Source organism: Sarcophilus harrisii, chromosome 3 (genome assembly GCF_902635505.1).
Source record: "Sarcophilus harrisii chromosome 3, mSarHar1.11, whole genome shotgun sequence".
Classification (NCBI taxonomy): Eukaryota; Metazoa; Chordata; class Mammalia; order Dasyuromorphia; family Dasyuridae; genus Sarcophilus; species Sarcophilus harrisii.
Window position 1 is genome coordinate 50,577,849 of NC_045428.1, and position 22,190 is coordinate 50,600,038.

At 35.8% G+C, this 22,190-nt stretch overlaps 1 protein-coding gene across 11 annotated transcripts in view; it reads left to right on the forward strand.

The window, feature by feature from the left end:
• The first annotated feature begins 11,132 nt into the window (after positions 1–11,132).
• Positions 11,133–22,190, forward strand: part of TFDP2 (transcription factor Dp-2) — a 153,360-nt gene continuing 142,302 nt past the window's right edge. For 7 of the 11 annotated variants that reach the window (XM_031957849.1, XM_031957827.1, XM_031957831.1 and 4 more), the window contains exon 1: positions 11,377–11,472. The gene's annotated coding sequence lies outside the window, so the exon portion shown is untranslated. Of the gene's footprint in view, positions 11,152–11,376; positions 11,473–22,190 lie in introns of those variants that run through there. The other 4 variants (XM_031957836.1, XM_031957855.1, XM_031957828.1 and 1 more) reach the window with 3 other exon arrangements.

A 22,190-nucleotide genomic window follows, 5' to 3' on the forward strand; every position in this document is an offset into this window, starting at 1 on the left:
GACAAAGTCAACACCCATTGATTGGGAAACTGCCAAACAAATTTGGAATGAATATAATAGGCTATCACTGAAATGTAAGAAATTATGAATATGAGAAATGAAGAGAAGCATGGAAAGAACTATTTGAACTGACACAGAGTGAAATAAGCAGCACCAAGAAAACAACATACACAATAATACAACATAAATGAAAAGAACTACCAAAATTCCAGAAGTGAATGTTGCAAAATTATTTAAAAAAAAAAAAAAGTGTAGCATGAAAGAAGAGATATGAGACTAAACTTTCACCTTATTTCTTTGCAGAGATTGGAGTCCCACCAGTGTGCATATTCTCAAGTGTTGTCAAAGAATTGATCAATAATGTTGATTTTTTTTCTTTTCTTTTTGTCTTTGAAAAATACTACTTGTTACATGGGATAGCTCTCTGAGCAGGGAAAGGAGAGGGATACTGGAAAAAATTGGGAGGATGCAAATAAAATAAAATATATTTTATTAATGTAAAATAAAATTTATTTAATAATGTATTTAAAATAAATATTGGCAAATATTTAATTAGCATCTTTTATGTATACAAATGTATTTATAGCAAAAATAACTAATAAAAATAATCAATGGAAACAAATGGCTCTATAATACTGGATTAATATACTTAAAACATGATTTCCTACAGTAAATAATCTATAAGTGTTTCTTCTTGTCTGAAACCCCATAAAAGTAGAAGTAACCAAGCAGTCTTATCACTGAGTGACAATGCAGCTAAGTGATACTATAGTGCATAGAGGGCTGGGTCTACAGTCAGAAAGGCCAGAGTTCAAATTCATCCTCCGACACTTACAAAGTAACCCTGGGCAAATCACTTTATCTCTGTCTTAATCCATTGGAGAAGGAAATATGAACTGCCCCAGTATCTCTGATAACATATGCTCCATGAGGCCATGAAAATTCATTCATGATCAAATAACTACCACAACAACTTGTCATTGAGTCACATTGCAGTCTAGTCATTCAGTAAAATTCTACAAAACAAATATTTGTGTGCATAATATTTGCCTTGGCAATGTATTAGATACTTTGCATGAGTGGATCACATCATGAAGCTTATACTTTAATACAAAAATTATGAATTTAAAATTTTATTTTCAAAACATGCGTAATTTTCAACATTCACTCTTCAAAACCTTGTTTCAATTTTTTTCTCCTTCCCTTTTCCCTCCTTCCCCCCCCCCGGACAGCAAGTAATCCAATATATATTAAACATATGCAATTCTTCTATACATATTTCCATAATTGTCATGCTGCACAAGAAAAATCAGATCAAAAAGGGAAACAAGAAGGGAAAAAAAAAGGTAGCAAACAACAAAAAAAGGTGATGAAAGTTCTATGTTGTGATTCACACTCAGTTCCCACAGTCCTCTCCTTGGGTGCAGATGGCTCTATCACAAGACCATTGGAACTGGCCTGAATCATTTCCTTGTTAAAAAGAGCCACATCCATCGGAACCGATCATTGTATAATCTTCTGTTGCCATGTACAATGATCTCCTGGTTCTGCTCATTTCACTCAGCATCAGTTCATGTAATTTCTCTCCAGGTCTTTCTGAAATCATCCTGCTGGTCATTTCTTACAGAACAATAATATTCCATAACAATCATATACCACAATTTACCCACCCATTCTCCAATTGATGGGCATCCACTCAGTTTCCAGTTTCTGGCCACTACAAAAAGGGCTGCCACAAACATTTATACTTTAGTCCGCACTTAAGAGTTCATCAGTTCTTTCTCTGGAGGTAGACAATATTTTTCATCGTGAATTCTTCAGAATTGTCATGGATCATTTTATTAATTAGAGTAGAAGTCATTCACAGTTGATCACTGTTACAATATGCTGTTGCTATGTACAATGTTCTCCTGGTTCTACTGATTTCACTTTGCATCAGTTCATGTTAAGTCTTCCCAGATTTTTGTAAAATAATCTTGCACATTATTTCTTATAGCAATATAATATTCTATCACAATTATATAACTTTTTCTGCCATTCCCCAATTAATGGACATCTTAGAAAAGTCATTCTTTAACTTGATTATTCATTTGAAAAGTGGTAACAATAGTCCACTATTGCTCATCTCACAGAATTATCAAGGATCAAATGAAATAATATCATATATTTTGTAAAACCTTAAAGAATTAAATGAATGCGAGGTTTCAGGGAAAACTTACATACATATATAGAGAGAGCACTGCAAACCAGCATATGAGAGTTTTGCATTAAATATCATCATGGGTGTGTTTCTAGGTAGTCATTTTGATACACTTTGTGGCATTCTCACTTTGTCCCACCCTCAGATGTACTCTGATGTTGCTTTTGAGAAAGGTGAACTTTTGGATTAGTGGAGCCAATCTGGTAAAGAAAAGGCAGCTACTCACCTGAGCTTTCCCACAACCCCCTCCAAACACTTTAAAATAATGCTGTAAAACCATTCCTGGAACGGCAGAATGATGGTGTGAGAAGGTCGACAGGAAAGGTCTATTGCAGGTGGAATAGTTTGCAGGCCAAACCAGGATCAGACCTTGGGAGCCACTGAATCAACATAGGTTGCTGCAGAGCCCGCAGCCCGCAGATTGGAAGAAGGTTGAACAACTGATCAGGAGATTACAGGGTCTATTTGCTGGCACTGGGGGCAGCACTCTGTTATTTTGCATCACAGTCCTGGCTGGCACTTTCAGGGCAAGCACACTGGAGTTTGTGACCACAGTGTCAGGGATCCTCAGGGCAGAAAAGAATGCTTATGTTCACTCACAGATCAGACTGTAGGACAGGAAAGTAGTAAACCTCTCTTCTTAGATCATATCACCTTGGAACCTCACCTGAATCTTACCTCTGAAAAATTACAGCTCCCTGGAAGTACCTCTGAAAACGGCTGCACAAAACCCTTGAAACTCGGGAAAGTGTGCATTCCACCCAGGAAGCACAGTCTTACTTAGAATAGGAAAGTGAGCAAACAATAGAAAAAATTCTGCCATAAAAAGTTACTATAGTGACAGGGAATCTCAAAATACTCAGAAAATAACAAAGTCAAAGCTCCAATGTCCAAAGCCTCCAAGAAAAATATGAATTGGTTTCAGACCATGGAAGAGCTCAGAAAGGATTCTGAAAATTAACTAAGGGAGGTAGAAGAAAAATTGAAAAGAGAAATAAGAGTGATGACAGAAAATCATGGGGAAAAAAAGTCAATAGCTTGGGAAAGGAGACACAAAAAATATTGAAGAAAACAACACCTTAAAAACTGACCACATCAGAGAGATACAAAAATCCAATGAGAAGAATAACTTGAAAAGTAGAATTGGCCAGATGGAAAAAGAAGCACAAAAATTCACTGTAGAGAAAAACATCTTAAAAGTAGAATTGGCCAAATGGAAAAGGAGGTACAAAAGCTCACTGAAGAAACTGATTCCTTAAAAATTAGAATTGAGCAAAAGAAAATGAATGACTTTATGAGAAATCAAGAAACAAAACCAAACCAAAAGAATGAAAAAAATGTGAAATATCTCACTGAAAAAACAACTTCACTGAAGAATATATCTGGGAGAAATAATTTAAACATTATTGCCTCATTTCATGGAATTATCAAGGAAAATCCCCCTGTTATTCTAGAACCAAGAGGATTACAGAGAAATTGAAAGAATCCACTTATCACCTCCTGAAAGACAATTCCAAAATGAAAACTCTCAAGAATATCATAGTTTAATTCTAGAGCACCCAGGTCAAGGAGAATATTGCACGCCAGAAAAAAACAATTCAAGTATTTTGGAACCACAGTTAGGATAACACAAGATTTAACATCTTTTACATTAAAGGATAGGAGGGCTTGGAATATAATCTTCCAGATGGCAAATAAATTAGGATTACATTCAAGAATCACTTACCCAGCAAAACTGGGTATAATCATTCAAGGGGGGAAATGAATATTCAATGAAACAGAGGATTTTCAAGCATTCTTGATGAAAAGACCAGAGCTGAATAGAAAATCTGACTTTCAAAAGACTCAAGAAAAGTAAAAAAGATAAATAGGAAAGGGAAATCATAAGTGACTTAATAAGTAAATATTTACATGTTCCTATTCCCCAAAGGAAGGGGTAGAATGGAATAAATTATCTCACATAAAAGAAGGAAGAAAAAGGGAAGAAGAGAGGTGGGGAGGGGAGTGAATTTTACTCTCATCAAAATTAGCTCGAAAAGGGAATAACATGCATGCTCAATTGAGTATAGATCCATTTTATACTACAGGAACATAGAAGGGAAAGAGAATAAGTGAAGGGGGATGAATGAAAGAAGGGAAAGCAGACTGGGTTGAGATGATAGTCAGAAGCAAAATATTTTTGAGGCGAGACAGGGTAGAGAGAATAAAATAAATAGGTGAAATAGGATGGAGGAAAATATATTTAGCAATCAAAACTGATAACAAATTTCAAAGTAGGTTTTTCTGATAAAGATTTTGTTTCTCAAATATATTGAGAACTAAGTCAAAGTTGTAAAAATAGGAGCCATTCCCCAGTTGATAAATCAAGAGAAATGAACAGTTTTCAGATGAAGTAATCAAAGCTATAAGCATATGAGAAGGTACTCTAAATTGCTACCAATTGGAAGAAAGCAAATTGAAACAATTCTTTCAAAATCCTTATTTTCCTACCATCTTGTCTGTGAATGAGCCTTTCCTGATCCTTTCAGTGGTCGAGTCTCTTTTGAATTACTTATATACATGTTAGATCTTTCTAACAAAGGATGCAACAGTGTATATATATACATATATATATGTATATATATATATATATATATATATATATATATATATATATAGTTATACCTATTAAACTGGCTAAACGGACAGAAAAAAAGAATGATGAATGTTGAAGGGGATGTGGGACAAATGAGACATTAATACATTATTGGTGCAGTTGTGAGCTGACTAAACCATCTTTAGAACAATTTGGAATTATGTCAAGAAGACTATATGCATACCCTTTGTCCTAGCAGGGCCACTACTATCCAAAAAGAGATTTAAAAACAAAAGGGAAAACGAAATATATGTATGGAAATACTCATAGCAGCTCTTTTCTGGTAGTAAGGAATTTGAAATTGGGAGGATAGTCATTAATTAGGGATGGAATACTCTTGTGCTATAAGAAATGATGAGCAAGATGCTCTCAGAAAAACCTAGATTTATATAAACTGATGCAAAGTGAAATGTACTGTATACCAAGTAACAGCAATATTGTAAGATGGAATAATACAATGATCTAAGACAAGTCTGAAGGCCTTATGATGAAAAATGCTATCCGATATCAGAAAAAAGAACTGATGGTGTCTGAATACAGATTGAAGCATACTTTTTATTTTTCTTGAGTGTTTTTTTAGTCTGTGTTTTCTTTCACAGCATGAATAAGGAAATATGTTGTATGACTACAAGAATATAACCTACATTAAATAGCTTGCCTTCTCTGTAGGAGAGGGGTGGAGGAAGGAATTCAAAGTTTTAAAAATGAATGTTAAAACTTATAAAATACTAAATTAATTTGGAAAAAAAAAAAAAGGATGAGGTTTTTTTAGGGGAAAGAAGGCTGCACTGTGCAAGTTTGTTCCTAAGGAAAGAAATCTATCATTCTCTCACTCTGAATCATATTGGGGTTATTGGATCATAAATTACAAGATAGAAGAAAGATTAATAGAGGTAGCTCAGAAGTGTATTTTCTTAACTCTTTTGTTCAGATATCAGCTTTTCAACAAATGTTTCTTAAAGCCTTTTTATGTGCAAGAAACTGACCTAAGAGAAAAGAGAAAAAATTAGAACATAGCACAGATCTGTGATTTAGGGACATATCTCTGGCAATATAAGGACTGGGTTGGATAGGGGAGAAAAGAGAAGCAAGTAGCTCAATAATAGAAGCTTTTATAATTCAGTCTTGCCTGATTCTCAGTTTCAGATTTCTCGTCAGTAAATGAAAATATTTGTACCTCTTGCCTCAATAGGTTGTGAAGAATGCAGTAAGTAAACCATAATGTGCTATATAACTGAACAATAATAAAGACATTTAAAAATTTTTTTCTTGACTCAAAATATATTTGTTGATTGAAGCAATAAGGAGAAAATGCAGAATTTAGCTGTTAAAGCAAAAGGGAAAAACTCTTTTTTGTCAATTGTGAACTAATTTTACATTACTGGGTCAAAATTGGCACAAGGTACCTATTTAGCAACTTTTAAATGTTATATTAATTTTTCTCTTTTCTCCCCCCAGAGAAACTTTCACAATTTACTTTTTCTGAAGGGTTTTTGGGGTCCCTTTTTTTCTAAAGTACATTTTAAAGTACAAATAGCTTTGCTTGCTGTGGAACTAGCATCTACAGGATTTTATGGCTTACCTTAGGTCATGGAAATTCACAGCTAGATCACACTACTGATAAAAAGAAGGAAATGTTGTTACATTCTATGTTTCTTTGTTTTGTATTGTGTCTGAGAATATTACATGGAAAATATTTAAATTGTTTTTTCCAAGTTATTTTGCTTAAAAGATTTTTGCATTTGGCAGATTTTGAATGAAAACTGAGACACAATCTTAAACAAAGTAATATCTTCTCTAAACTTGCCTTCCCTTCTGCTCCCATTGCCCATTTCTGTTGGAGACCATCATATTCCCACTGATTGTAATCTCAACCATCAGCCTTTATTTCCAATTCCTCATCAAATTTTGTGGATCTGATTTCCATCTCTCTCTCTTCTTTTGTCTTTTTTTCCTCAAAGTATCATTACTCTCAATCTTTTTAGCTCACCTACTCAATTGTAAGCTCCTAATTAGTTTTTCTGTTTCCAGTCTCTCCCATTTCCAATCCATTCTCCACAAGGATATTAAAATTATCTTCTTAAGACACCAGCATGACCACATCATCCCTCTGCTCAAAACCTTACAGGAGCTTCTGAGGACCTTTAGTATAAAACACAAACTTCTCTGCCTGGCATTTAAGGTTCTCAACCATCTGGTTCCAATCTCCTTTTACAATCTTATTTTGTATTGTTCTCCTTCCTTGTTTCTGTAATCCAGGATCCATTGAATGAATCTATTTGCTGTTTCTCAGACGCAAGATATATCGCCTGCTTTCATTACCCACACAAGCGCTCTCTCACATTTGAAATTCATTCTTCATCCATACCTTTCAGAATCCTTATTTTCTTCCCATCTTGTGTGTGAAATGAGCCTTTCCTGATCCTTCCAGTGGTTGAGTCTTTTTCTCCTTGAATTATTTATGTACATATTAGAGCCTTCCAGTAAAGGATACAACAATATACTCTTTGAGTAGAAGACACCACACTGTGGGATAGGTTTGTGCATCTCTAGTATCTTGCACAGTGTCTTTCACAAAGGAATGTTAAAAATGCTTGTACTGAATTGCCTTATAGATATTCAGTAAAATTTTCTTTTGTGTTTTTTTGCTGAGGCAACTGGGGTTAAGTGACTTGCCCAGGGTCACACAGCTAGGAAGTATTAAGTGTCTGAGGTCAAATTTGAACTCGGGTCCTCCTGACTTCAGGGGTGGTGCTCTATCCACTGCGTCACCTAGTTGCCCCAGTAAATTTTTCTTAATGAAAATGAAAAATGATTGCTTCAGCATCATATTTTTATATCATATATATTTATAATATATACATGTATGTATATATTATATATTTATATAGATATATACATAATACATCATATATTTAATTTTTTTTACAATAGCTTTTTCAAAATATATGCAAAGATAGTCACTCCTGCAAAATCCTGTGTTCCATATTTTTCTCCCTTCTTTCCCACCTTCTCCCTTCCCACCTAAGACTCCCTGTCTTATAAGGTATCAAGTAATCCAATATAGGTTAGACATGCTAGATTTCTAAATATATTTCCACATTTAATATTCTGCACAAGAAAAATCAGATCAAAAAGGGAAAAAATGAGAAAAACAAGCAAGCAAATGACAACAACAACAAAGATGAAAATGCTACGTTGTGATTCACAGTTCAGTCCTCATCATAGTCCTCTCTCTGGAGCATCTGTGTATTTCGAAATTATTTGAGGCAGCATTAATTTGATATTATTTAGCTTTCAGCTTCTTTGACTTTACTTGTTCATTCTGCTTCTTACAATAATGTTTAGCTCTGGGAACTATTAAGAGGAATATTGATAAGCCAGAGTTGTCCGAAGAAGGTATCCAGGATGATAAGGGAAACTCAAAAACAAGCCTCACAAGAACAAAACTAAACCAAAATAAATTGAAGGTCTGTTTGAAGGTGGTTATTTAGTCTGAAGAAAAAATTTATGATGGATGTGATCACTCATCAAACATCTCAAAGAATGAGAACCAGGGATTAATTTACAGAGATGTTGATTTCAGCTCAATAGAAGGAAGAAATTTGTCACCTTTAGAGTTGATGAAAATGAAATGGGCTCTTTTTTTTATTTTTAATTAAATTTTTTTATTATAATAACTTTTTATTGACAGAACCCATGCCAGGGTAATTTTTTTACAACATTATCCCTTGCACTCACTTCTGTTCCGATTTTTTCCCTCCCACCCTCCACCCCCTCCCCTAGATGGCAAGCAGTTCTGTACATGTTAAATATGTCACAGTATATCCTAGATACAATGTATGTGTGCAGATCCAAACAGTTTTCTTGTTGCACAGGGGGAATTGGATTCAGAAGGTAGAAATAACCCGGGAAGAAAAACAAAAATGCAAACAGTTTACATTCATTTCCCAGTGTTCTTTCTTTGGGTGTAGCTGCTTCTGTCCATCCTTGATCAATTGAAACTGAATTAGGTCTCTTTGTCAAAGAAATCCACTTCCATCAGAATACATTTTCATACAGTATCGTTGCTGAAGTATATAATGATCTCCAGGTTCTGCTCATTTCACTCAGCATCAGTTCATGTAAGTCTCTCCAAGCCTCTCTGTATTCATCCTGCTGGTCATTTCTTACAGAATAGAACAATAATATTCCATAACATTCATATACCACAATTTATTCAGCCATTCTCCAATTGATGGGCAGCCACTTAGTTTCCAGCTTCTAGCCACTACAAACAGGGCTGCCACAAACATTTTGGCACATACTGGTCCCTTTCCTTTCTTTAGTATCTCCTCTAGAAATGCCAGGCAGAGAAGTTTGTGTTTTATACTAAAGGTCCTCAGAAACTCCTGTAAGGTTTTGAGCAAAGGGATGATGTGGTCATACTGGTGTCTTAAGAATATAATTTTAATAACGTTTTGATCATGTATACTTATTGTGTATCTAATTTATATTTTAATGTACTTAACATCTACTAGTCATCCTGCCATCTAGGGGTAAGAGATGAAAAATTGGAACAAGAGGTTTGGCAATTGTTAATGCTGTAAAGTTACCCATGTATATATCCTGTAAATAAAAGGCTATTAAATTAAAAAAAATATTCTAAAAAAAAAAAAAGAAGATAATTTTAATATCCTTGTGGAGAATGGATTGGAAATGGGAGAGACTGGAAACAGAAAAACTAATTAGGAGCTTACAATTGAGTAGGTGATAAGCAAGTGGGCTATTTTTTGCAGTAGAGTCATTTCTTCAAGAGACTAGAGGACCCCAGTGGAGAATGTCATAGGGAGAATTCATGGGTGGGAATTTGGGCTGCCTGGCTCCTGAGGTCTTGTTTGTATTTAAAAGTACGATTCAGTTATTCTGGATGGTGTCCTCATGCCCTTTCTTGGTATGAGGAAAAATCCAAAGTCCATTCAACCCCACTCCACCCAGTCTGATTTAGTTATTTTCTTCCAACAACAATAGAATTCGGTCTGTGAGGTTCCTTATTTGGATCAGTTTTCTGTGGGGCCGCATTCCGGGCTGCTGGGGTGTGAATGGTTTGGAAAAGGTTTTACCTGCGTAGATAAGGTTCAATGAAACGAGGAGTAAATCTTAAATATATAATTTTTTTTTTCCATATCCACGCTCCCATCAGAAAGCAAATTCCTTGAGGACAGATAACTGCGTTTCCCACAGTTCCTGGCACCTAAGCTGATACTTAAATGCTTGCTGGTGGCTCCATGATCCAGTGGTGGCTAAACTTCTAAAACTGGAGACCAAAAGACCCGAGTTTAAATCTCACCTTAGAATTCTCTATTTCTGTGCGTTTGGGCAAAAGTCACTTAAACCTCTCTCAGCCTCACTTTCTCCGTCAATTTGGGCTAATAGCTACCCTCTCTGAACTGTTGTGAGGATCCAAATGAGGCTTGATTTTTGCTTTATTTTTATCACTTTCACCTATTTTATTATGTTTATTATTTCATCTATTTATCATTTGATTTGTAAAGCACTTTGCCAACCTTAGAGTGCTCCATAAATGTTAGCCGCCATATTTATTACTCTCCTATCAATTAGCGCCCTCCTAGATTTATCGTTGGGCGAATCCCATCAGCATCCTCGGTCTCAGGTCCCTAATGTGGAAAATATACCCTCCCGCTTTACAGCCCTGATGAGTAGCTGCTGGTCAAGCTGTGCTCATGGGAAATTTATGCAGATCGGGATGCATTTTGCGCTAGTGACGTGCGTACGTGTGGTGGGGGGGAGTTCTTTTGCTCGGGCGACGTACACAGGGAATCTCCAAAGCGGGACGGGAACAGTGTTCCTGATTCCGGGGCCAGGGCGCCGCCCGTCGCACCATCCCGCGCTCTCCTTCCTTTTCCTAGGGACGAATCGGGATTTCCTGCGGGAAATCTAGAGGCCCGGGCAAGCCACGGACCACGTTCCTTTTGGCCCTTCCCTACAGGCGGAGCTAAGTCCGGGCCCCGCCTCTAGCGCGCTTTCTCCAGGTTCCGCCCCCTCCGGCTGTCACCTCGCGGTTAGGGCTCGGGCGGGACGTTCGGCCACGCCCCCTTGCCCACCCCGCCTTTCCCCGCCCTCATTGGGAAGCCAGGGGGCGTGGTTTGTTTACACCCTGCACGCATCGCCAGCCAGACCAATGAACGAGCAGCGCCGCCTGACGTCACGCGGCCAGGCGGCCAACCGGAGCGCGCAGTGCCCAGCCCCCGCCAAAGCTGGCGCGGGGGAAGAGACTGGCGAGCTGAGCCGGGGCCCGAGGACGAGCGCCGGCGAGGTGAGAGGAGCAGGTGGGCCGGAGTCGGGCTCGGGCCACAAGTACTGTCTTCGGTTCTCGGCTTGGGGGCCGGGGAGAGTCTGAGGCGGGGGCGGGAGCAGGGCCGCGCACGCGCGCGGGCGGGCGGGCACGCGGCTCCCGGAGGCTGCGTGCGCACGGCCGGCCGGTCTCGCGGGCTCTCGAGCCCCTGCGCCTTCTCCCCCGGCCCCCGGGGGATGAGTCCGCAGCCCGCCAGCGGCCCAGGTTCGCTTCCTCGTCCTCGTCTCCTTGCGGGCCGGTGCCGTCCCCCGCAGGCCGCCCTCTCTACAGCTACGCTGGCAGGTAACGTATCCCTTCCCCCTCAGCGCTCGATCCTCGCGCGACCGCGGCAGCGCCGTGGGGTTGCCGTCAGTGGGGGGGCGGATGCCCGAGGAAGCGAGCCCCTGACTCTTCCAGCGCTTGATTAGGGGCGGGCCCAAAATCCCCTCCCTCGAGGTTTGGACTCCCCTCCCCCCCTCCCCGCGTGCCCTTCTCCTAGCGAGCCACATTTCCACGAGCGCTGTCCCTCCCTTCCTTCCTTTCGGCGGAACGTAGCGCTCGTACGCGGGGTCTGAGATCGGGGATCCTCCCCCCGTCCGGCCCCCTGCAGTGTGCACCCAGGCTCTGGTGCCGCCCCTTCCCCCATCCATGATTCCCCGAACGTGGCTCGGAGGTCCCCCTCTTTTAGTAAGAGGCGCGGCGCTTACCCAAACGGAAGTCATTCCTTTTCCACTGAATTTCTGGGTCCGACCCTTTCTCACCAACTAAAACCCAACAATCACAGTTAAAAAAGAGAGGGCATCTTCTTTTCCAAGAATTCCAGAGCATTCAGCTCCAGGAAACTCGGCGATCCTGTCTAGTCCACCCCCTTCCCCATAGAAAACGAATCAAATGTAATCCATGTCAATCTCGCAGAATATCGACGGAAGCCTTCCAAGTGCTTTGATCCTACCTTCTTATACTCCCTGAAAAAGTCCTCAGCTTAGTTTCTTGGTTCCCCCACCCTTCTCCCCGCCCTGTGAAACTGGAGTATTATAGTCATAATCTGATCTCTTTTCAAATCATTTCCTGTACCACTTATCATTTTGACTGTTCTCCAGTAACAGACTGATAGAGGGGGTGAGAGTTGAAGGAGGATCTTCAGATCCATCCCCTCCTTTTACAGGTGAGGAAACTGTTGCCTTGAGAGACAGAACAGCATGCTTGCTCAAGGTCACAGGGCGCAAATTGAAAGTTCTGCTTTCAAATCCAACACTTCTTTTCAGATCAGATTGCCTCTAATCTGGAAATAATAGATCATATCATAATGTTAAAGCTGGAAAGAACCGTAGGGATCCTCCTTTCCAGGCCCCTGTTGGGGCTAATGAAGGCCGCGAATTGTCCTAGATTAAGCTGGGATTTGAATTTGGAATCTTTGACTCCAAATCCATTATATTTTTCACTATTGTGCTAAATTCTATGTTAACTAGAAAAAAAAGAGGGAAATTAATTATAGAATTTACAGCTTGAAGGGATCTTGAAGATCAACTAGTTTACATCTCACTCCCATGGAAAGTGAATTTAGTATTATCTGTAAATATTAAAATACTATAAAATCATATTTAGTGCTGTTCCCGGGAAGCAAAGCAAATAACTCTCATAGTCAGGAAAGCAAAATGCAGATTGTTTTCTGTTATTTCTCCTAGATTTTCTTAGAAGCTGGTATGCTGTTTATTAGCATACTGTGTCTTCTAAGAGAATACTAATATGTATTTTTGTGAAATGTGTCTTGTATTTCATAACTATAAAACAGTGGACATTTATAAAGTACTTTGATATTTGTAGATGAAACTTTAGACTTGTAGTTTTTTTTTTTTTTGGCAGCCAAAATAAATTTTTGTTATTTATCACATGGTCTTATGTCTGAAGCCAGATTTTGGCCTGAATGTTTTTACATACATAGCAGCATTTTTTTATTTTTCTGACTTAGGACTTAAAAATAATTTCCATAAGTCTCAAAGGCTCAGTAAGTTCTTCCTTTATTTTCTTTGTTGATGTTAGGGACAAATATAAATTTGTTAGAAGGAAACTATCTAGACCAAACCCTTCATTTTACTGAGGAGGAAGCTGGCCTAAATAGGTTATAATTGCTTAGTCAGCATCACATAGATATTATTATGTTATTGTAGCATGTGATTTGTGTTTTTTTTTTTTTTTTTTAACATGACTGAGTTCTCTGGACACCTGTAGATTTTTCCTTTGCAGCCAGAATTCTTAAAATTGAGATTCACAGATAAAATCTCTGCTGCCTTAATAAATGGAAAGTGGTTGCTTATTACCCAAACTATAATTAGTAGTATCAGTCATAGTGATAAAATTGTAGATTAGTAGGCACCATTTAAACCCTATACCTTTGAAAATTCAAAAGGTTCTTTCATGACTATGTATTTTATAACATGGATTTGAAAAATTCTTTTCCCTCATAGGATTGCATTTGATTGATGTTGATTCTGTAGAATGCTATCAGTCCAAATTTGTAAGGATCAAAGGCAGTAAGAATTAGTATTTAAAAGTCCAACTTTGTAAGGAACAAATTAGTATTTTTTACTAAGAATTAGTATTAACTTTTTTGGAAGTGTGGGTCCCAAGTAAATTTTAATTTAGATATGTTCACTAATTTCTGATTTGGGAGTTACCTTAAATTTGTGGGGTGTTGTCTTAAATCTGTTGTGTTATTTTAAATACTTAGATGGTAGAATATGTGTTTGATATTTTTGAAAATTTGACAAGTCCATTCATTCTTTGAGGCTATATGTATGTAATTTTTTTGAATTGAGAAGAGTGATCTGAAGAATGTATATCAATTCTAGATTATCCATGGGATCGTTCAAGACTACATCATCCACATCAGCAAATATTACTTTCAATTTATTTGGGACATTATTACCTTTATTTAACACATTTTTGATAGTATATTATTAAAAACTTATTTCAGTCTGAAGTATAGAAGAAGTAGGGATAGAATGTTCAGAGTTTCTCCTCTGAAACCAAAGCATTGTCTTCCTAATTCCTGGGAAAATGTGAGAGTGTCTGACAACAAACAGGAAAAGTTCTTTGTCTAGGTTTGTATTTTGTGCTTAGATAATGTTGGCAATATCTAAGATTAATAAGAAATTAAACAGAAATTCAGTTCAATAAGTATTTTGAATTTTAATAAACACTTTAATAAAAGTAGCATTTCTATATTCAAAGTATAATAGAATAAGGAAATTATTATATACAACTTGTTTTTCCTTTTAAAGTAAATGTCTTTCAGAGCTGTCATTGTCTATTTACCTTCTGGTCTTCCTTCTGATCTTGTCTGCATTTTTAAATGTGATTCTTTTCCTTTCTTACTTTTTTTTCTTTCCTTCTATTTCTCTTTTCCCTTTCCCCAATCCCTTCTCCCCACTGAAATACAAATAAAACTCATGTAATAAGTATATCAGATAACAAAGACCAGGAAATTTGAGTTGGAATGTTGTGTTTGGGGAGCAGCAAGTGGGCAATTTGGCTAGAAGGTAGTATATTTTGGGGATAATCATTTAGAAGAAGGATACATTGGCAATTGATTATGAAAGACAGCAAGACAGCTAGACACAGCTCAGCCCATCAGAGGAGTTTAGAAGTTGTGGTATGAAAAAGGAGAAGGGGATGGATGTAAGAGATTTAGAGGTGGAATTGAGAGGACTTGGAAGCTAATTGGATATGGAATGGTAGTGATGGAGAGGAAAGGATCAAAGATAACTGACAATTTCAACCAGGGTAGCTTGAAAAATAGAGGTTAATTAATTAGGAGATGAGCAAAAGGAGGATAAATTAATTCTGTTTTGGAAATATTGAATTGGAGGTGCCGTTGGGGCAGTCAGAAGGAGATGAGGGCTCGATATATAGATTTGGGAGCATAAAGATAATAGGTGAACCCATTGAAGCTAATGAGATCACCAACAAAGGGGGCAGAGTAAGAGAAGAGCTCAAGATAGAGAAAAAGCAGTGAAAGTGGCTTACTATCATTTCATTTCATTCTTGGTTATGTCATCAGTGTAACTGTTCTTATCTTTTCTTAGATTGTGAATTTATCAGATATTTTACTAAAATACAAGATATAAACAATTTCTGGATTATCTCTTTTTGTTATTCAGTCACATTCAGTTATGTCTGACTCTTCATGATTCCACTTGGGGTTTTCTTGACAAATTATACTAGAATTGTTTGTCATTTCCTTCTCCAGCTTATTTTACAGATGAGGAAACTGGGGTAAATGGGGTTCAGTGACTTGCCCAGGTCACACAGCTAGGAAGTATCTGAACTCAGGTCTTCCTAACTGTAGGCCTAGTTCTCTCTCCAGAGGACCCTGGATTATCCACTAAAATGATATTGTGTGCCTGTATCATGTTTAAATATTTTAAAATGTTTTTAAAAGACATTAACCTTGCATGTATCCATGTCTTAGGTATTCTGATGTAGTAGATAGAGTGCTGAAGTGTGTCGGGAAATCTTGAGTTCACTTTCCACTGACACTGATTAGGTCTGTGACCCTTAACCATTCTAAGCCTTAGTTTTCTCAATAAAAATGGATATAATGAGAACTTACTTCACAGGCTTGTTATTAAGATCCATTGAGAGACATATGTCACAGGCTTGTTATTAAGATCAATTGAGAGAGAAATGTAAAGTACTTTGTAAAAACAAAAGTGCTATTTAAAGTCAGCTCTTTTATTAAGATATATTTCAAGTTTAGCTATATTTTTGTAAATTGGTTGAGTCATAATTTATGTGCTATATGGCCATACCATATGGACAGTGAATTAAATTGAATAGGTAACAAATATCTATTTCATATGGCTACTGTTATGTTAGTTAGACTAAATCAATATTGTGAGTATTAGACACCAATTACCTCAGTCTGTTAACAAACAACCAGTATGTAGCACATCATTTTGTGCTAGATGGTGGGAATACAAAAATAGAAATGAAATGATTTTTGTCCTCAAGGAGCTTACATTTTATCAGAAATGACATGCACATATATGTATATACAAAATAAATATTAGGTAATTTTAGGAGAGAGCCATTAACAGTTTGAGATCAACAGGAATCGCCTCATGTAGGAGGTACCACTCAATCTTAACTTGGAACAAAACTAGTGATTCATTTACATTATGTGTATAGAGCAAATTATATGATACTCTGTTATTTTGACTTAGAAAAAAGAACTGGTAAGGTTAAGTGAAAAATGTGTGCAATAAACCTTCATTCCAATAAACTGGAATGAAAAGAGATCAGCTGAAACTAGTTAAGAAAAGAAAGAAGAGTAACAGAAAATAGAGAACAGGATCGCTAGCTAGATAACTTGAGTCATTAGAAACAAGATGCAAAGATGCCGTTGCTGATAATGTTTTTATCCATGGCAGCAGACATAAGTGACAGGTAGAAAAGTGAACAACATATTAAGATAAGCATTAGTAATCTGTGTCATCCCACTTGCAAGAAGTTGCAGTGATCTCTGATGTCTCAGTGCTCAGACTAAGAAATTGGGAAGGAAGGAAACAAACATCTACTATGTGTCAAATACTGTGCTAAATACTAATAGAATAGTATCTCATTTGATCTTTGCAACAACCCTGGGGAGCTAAGTACTGTTATTTCCATTTTACTGTTGAGAAAACTAGGGTGCACAAATTAATGTAACTTGTCTAAGGCCACATAACCACCAAGTGTCTGAGGCTAGATTTGAACTCCTGGATCTCTGTGACTCCAGACATATTGTTCTCTATTCATTGCACCAAATAAAATAACTTCCCAGAACTTCAGATTACAAAAGACAAAATGCTGACTAGGAACCCACAGATTACCTCAAGGGGAAAAAAAAAGAAACACTGTCTGAAGACTTTTAGCGCTTAATTTGAAAAGTTCCAGTCAGGAGAAAGAGCTTTAGATATAAAGGAAAGAAAATGAATCACATGAGATCATTCTGGGTTTATGAGAAACTGTAGGAGGAAATGGAATAAAATGTTCTGAAGAGCAAAAGAACTCAAGATGTAGTCCTTGCAAACTTGAATCCGACCCTAAATAAAAAAAGATGCACTTTGAATAGGAAAAAAGGTGTTCAAAAAATTCCTAGGAAGAAAACCAGATATTTTAAAAAACTTTTATTAAAGCTTTTTATTTTTCAAAACATGCATAGATAATTTTTCAACATTAACCCTTGCAATATCTTGTGTTCCAATTTTTCTCCTTTCCTGCCACCCCTCCCCAAATGGTAAATAGTCCAATATATGGTAAACATAGTAAAATATATGTTAAATCCAATATATGCATATATATTTATACAATTATCTTGCTTTGTACCTCCCTTATATTGAAATTGTTTAGTATGATCAATTGGATTTATACAAGAGATGCAAGATGATTTAACAGTAGGAAAACAATTAGTAAAACTCTTTAGAACAGGAAAGTCAAAAGATACTTCTAAATTTTAATTCTGTGAGAAATACAGAGAAGAAAAGACTAAGGACCATGAATCAAAATAAATAAATAAAAGGCCTAGAATGATTGCAAGGGAATGAGGGAAAGAAATTGTTTTTTTAGAAAAATGCATAGAAAACAAAATAAGAAAACCAATGAACAAAAACAAATTGAAAGGGAAGAGAAGTAGAGGGAGGATTATTCAATACTTAATTGAGAGGGAAAAGATTGAAAAAAATTAATTAGATAAAAGCAAAAAAAAAAAAAAAAAAAAGCAAAATTCCAAAACTAAAGAAAGGGGAAACAAACAGGAGGATGAGGTATCCTAGGGTGAAGGGAAAAGTGCCTGTGAATTACCTTAAAATAAATTAAGATAATTGAAGAGATAATAGAAGAATCTTTTTTTTTTTTTGGGGGGGGGAAATCCTCCAATATAAGGGGCAAATAAAGGAAAGGAAAATAAGAATGTAACATAACTTTACATATGAATGGTCTAAACAGTGAATTAAATAACATGAAAAATAATGATTGTATAAGAACACCTTCTCCAAAATCTCTTTCTTACAAAAACAAACGTTTTAAAAGCAAAAAATATACACAATAAAAGTAAGGGATAAGGAAAAAAAATTTACATCCATTTAATTTTTAAAAATTAAATTGCAATTAATGTTATCAAATCAAAAACAAACATTAAAAACATATAAAAATAAACAAAATTATGTTATACTGAAAGGAGCCATAGAGAAACCAATATTATCAACATGCCCCAAATGCCTTAAACATCTAAGTTCATAATGGTAACATTAACTGAGCAACAAAAAGATATAGTAACACAATAGTATTACTTATCTAAAATCTCTCTAGGTTTTAGAAGGCTAATAGAAGGATAAACAAGGGAAAATATAAAACTGAGTACATTATTTAGAGAAAGTAGAGCTAAAAGACTTATAGCATCTTCTAAATGGAACTATTAAAGAATTTATGTATTTCTCAGAATTATGTAGAATGTTTTACAAAATAATTGTTCATATATTGGGATATAGGACTATGCAAACAGCTAGGCAGAAATAGTAACATAACAAAAATAGTAATCAGTTCTCAGAGCATAAACAAAATACACAGACCCAGATGAAGATTTAAAACAGTGAAATCTTAGAGTTGGTTAAAGAAAAAATCATAGAAAAATAATTATGTAAAAGAAGTGATAATGACGAAACAGAGCACCAAAATTACTGAAATGTACCAAAAGCAGTCCTTATATGAAAAATCATATTAGCAAAAATAGAAAAAGAATATTAACTAATTATGCATTTAAAAATAGCAAAAGAAATATGTAAAAATGAGAGGAGGCATAAACTTCAAAGAAAAAATTATAGAAATGATATAACAAAAAGCTGGTTCTTTGAAAAGTCTGATATAAATGATAAGCCTTTAGTCAATCTGATTAAAAAGAAGAGGGTAGAAAAACAATTGAAATAGTGAATAAGCAAGGTAAAAATCACAGTAGTAGAATCTATTATGCAGTTATATGCTAATAAAACCGAGAATGCACCAAAAAATACTCAAATTAACATAAGATCAGATAGAGATCTTAAATAATCTAATCTTAAAGGAAACAGAAATAGCTGTAAAGGAACTTCCAAAGAAAAAACTCTTGATTCTGATGGATTCACAAGAGAATGCTATCAGAATTCTAATGAATAATTACTACCAAGTAATACAGCTTATTCTAAGAAATTGAGAAAGAAAACAATCTACCAAAATCCTTTTAGGAAGCAAATATTTTCTCCTATTAGGAAAGGATAAAACATAACAGAACTAGAGACCAATATCATTAATGAACAAAAACTTTTAAACAAAGTCCTGTCAGACTACAATTATTTATCTAGGAAATTGTGCAATGTAATCAATTGGATTTATACAAGGGATGCAAGATGATTTAACATTAGGAAAACAATTAGTATAATTGATAACACTGAAAAAACAATCATACAATTATCTTAATACATGTGGAAAAAAGCCTTTGAGAAAATATAATAATCACTTATTCTAAAAACTCTAAAAGTATAGACATGGAGGGATCTTTTAAAATTTATACATATACATGTGTATATATTTACATTCACATGTCAATATATGGAGCACGTATGCGCATATTTACATAAAGTGCTTAAAACCTAAAAGTATCATATTCAATAGGGATAAACTTGAACCTTTTCTGATAAATGTAGGTATAAAGCAAGGGTGTCTACTCTCCCCATTATTATTCAATATGGTTCTGAACATACTAGCCTTAACAGTGAGACAAGGAAAAAAAATTAAGGCATAAAAATATATAGGAGGAGATAAAACTATCACTGTTTGATAATATTGTGGTTTATTTAGAAAATTTTAGATATTTAATGTTAATAACAAGGTAATAGCTTCAGCAGAGTTGTCTGCTAAAAATTCAACCCTCTAAAATCAGCTTCTTTTCTGTGTAATAGCAAAATCGAAGAAGCAATAATAGAAAGGAAAAACCCCATTCTAAGTAATTACAAAAATGATTAAAGTATCTGAGGATCAATTGTACTAACTTACATAAAAGACTTGTTTAACAATTGCAAAATGTTCCTTGAAGAAATAAAGAACAACTATAATAGGTGGAGGAAAAATATGTAGTATCCATGGTTTTTCTGTGCCAGTTTAATAAAAATAACAATATTACTAAAGTTAATTTATAATTTTAGTGTTATAGTAAACAAATTAATAACAATTAGTGTGGAAAAACAAAATGTAAAATATCATTGGAAATGATGAAAAAAGATACACAGAGGATACTTGTACTTGCAAACTGTTTTAAAGTAGTAGTTATTAAAATCAATGTTTACAAAATAGAAAGTGGATAAGTAGAACAGAATAGACAGTAAAGAATCAAAACCAATAAACAACTTTGCCTGATAATACAAAAAATCATGGAAAGATCTACATGTACTGATGCAGAGTGAAGTGAGCAAAACCCAAAACTTCCCAAAATACACAGTGACTAACACAATGAAAATGGAAATAACAACTCCCCTCACAAAAAAGTGAATGTTTCAGAATTATAAAGAATAAATATGGTGTGAAAAAAATATTTTAAGAAGCCACTCTTACCTTATCCCTTTGCAGAAGTGGGAGGTCCATCAGTGTTACACATTATACATATTTGCAGTCTTTTTCAGTGTATCAATCATCTATGATGATTTTTTTTCCTTTTTCTCTTTAAATAAAAATACTATTTAACAATATTATTGGTTATATGAATTGGTTTTCTGAGAGGGAGAGTGATACTGGAGGAAACTATGGTATAAACAAAATCAGTAAAAATCATTAAAAAAAAAGACAGCTTCTTTATTTCTCTCCATGGATATGTGTCACTTTAGTAAATTATTATATATACACACACATGTTTAGGAGCTTTTAGAATATCTATATAGATATATATACACACACACACACACATACACAAACATATACATATGTATATGTATATATAATAATTTTGTATGATTATATAATTTGTATAATTATATATAATTTGTATATTTATATAATTATATATAATGTATATATAGAAATAATTTTGTATAGGAAATCCTTATGTTTTAGGGTTGGTAATATTTTGGGTATTTGAATTTTAGTCTTGTAAGCCTCAGAAATGGTGACCATTCACCTTCTCTCTAATACTAATCCTTGTGTGCTCCTCCCAGTATATCCAGGGTCATCTCCAATTGTCCTGATCTATATCTTGCCACTGGATCCGGATGACAACAGAGGAGAAAATGAGGCAGGTGACTTTACCCAGCCCCTTTTCACTTAACATCCAGTTCACTTGCATGTCTTGGCATCCCTTCCTGATGTCTTGGTCTTCCTCAAGAATGAAGGACAAACATAAACCCCACTGGGACCCAACTGGAACTGACCAGTAGGGCAACATAGCTATTTTCTTTCCTTTTTTTCCCTTCTTTTCCGTCTGTCCATATAGGATATCACACTCTTACTTGGGGTGCTCTGCTCAACAAATGCACATTTTGATCATTGAAAGCTTGCAAGGTATCTTGGAGGTGAGGACCATGCCTTAAACCCATATCACTCTTGCTCTCATCCATTGATCAACAATAGGTTTTATAGGACATTGGGGGGGGGGCGGGGCAAGCCCCATTTGGTCATTGTTTGCACCCTGATTGGCTCATTGTGAATATCAATATACAACAATTTCTATTTGGGTCAGAAACCCTGAGGGTGTTCCCCTCTAGGAATGATGATGATGATGATGATGATGATGAAGAAGAAGATAGAGACCATTCTCAGCCTCATTTCTTATGTAGCCTTAATCACTGATTGGGTTTTGTCTCAGGCAAACTGAGACCTTTTAAAGACTTTAGCTTAAAAAGGCCAAGATTTCTCCATTGTATCCAGGTCCATCTCCCGGTGTTCTGATCTATATCTTGACACTGGACCCAGATAGCTTCAGAACAGTGAGGCAGGTGACTTTACATAGCCCCTCTCACTTA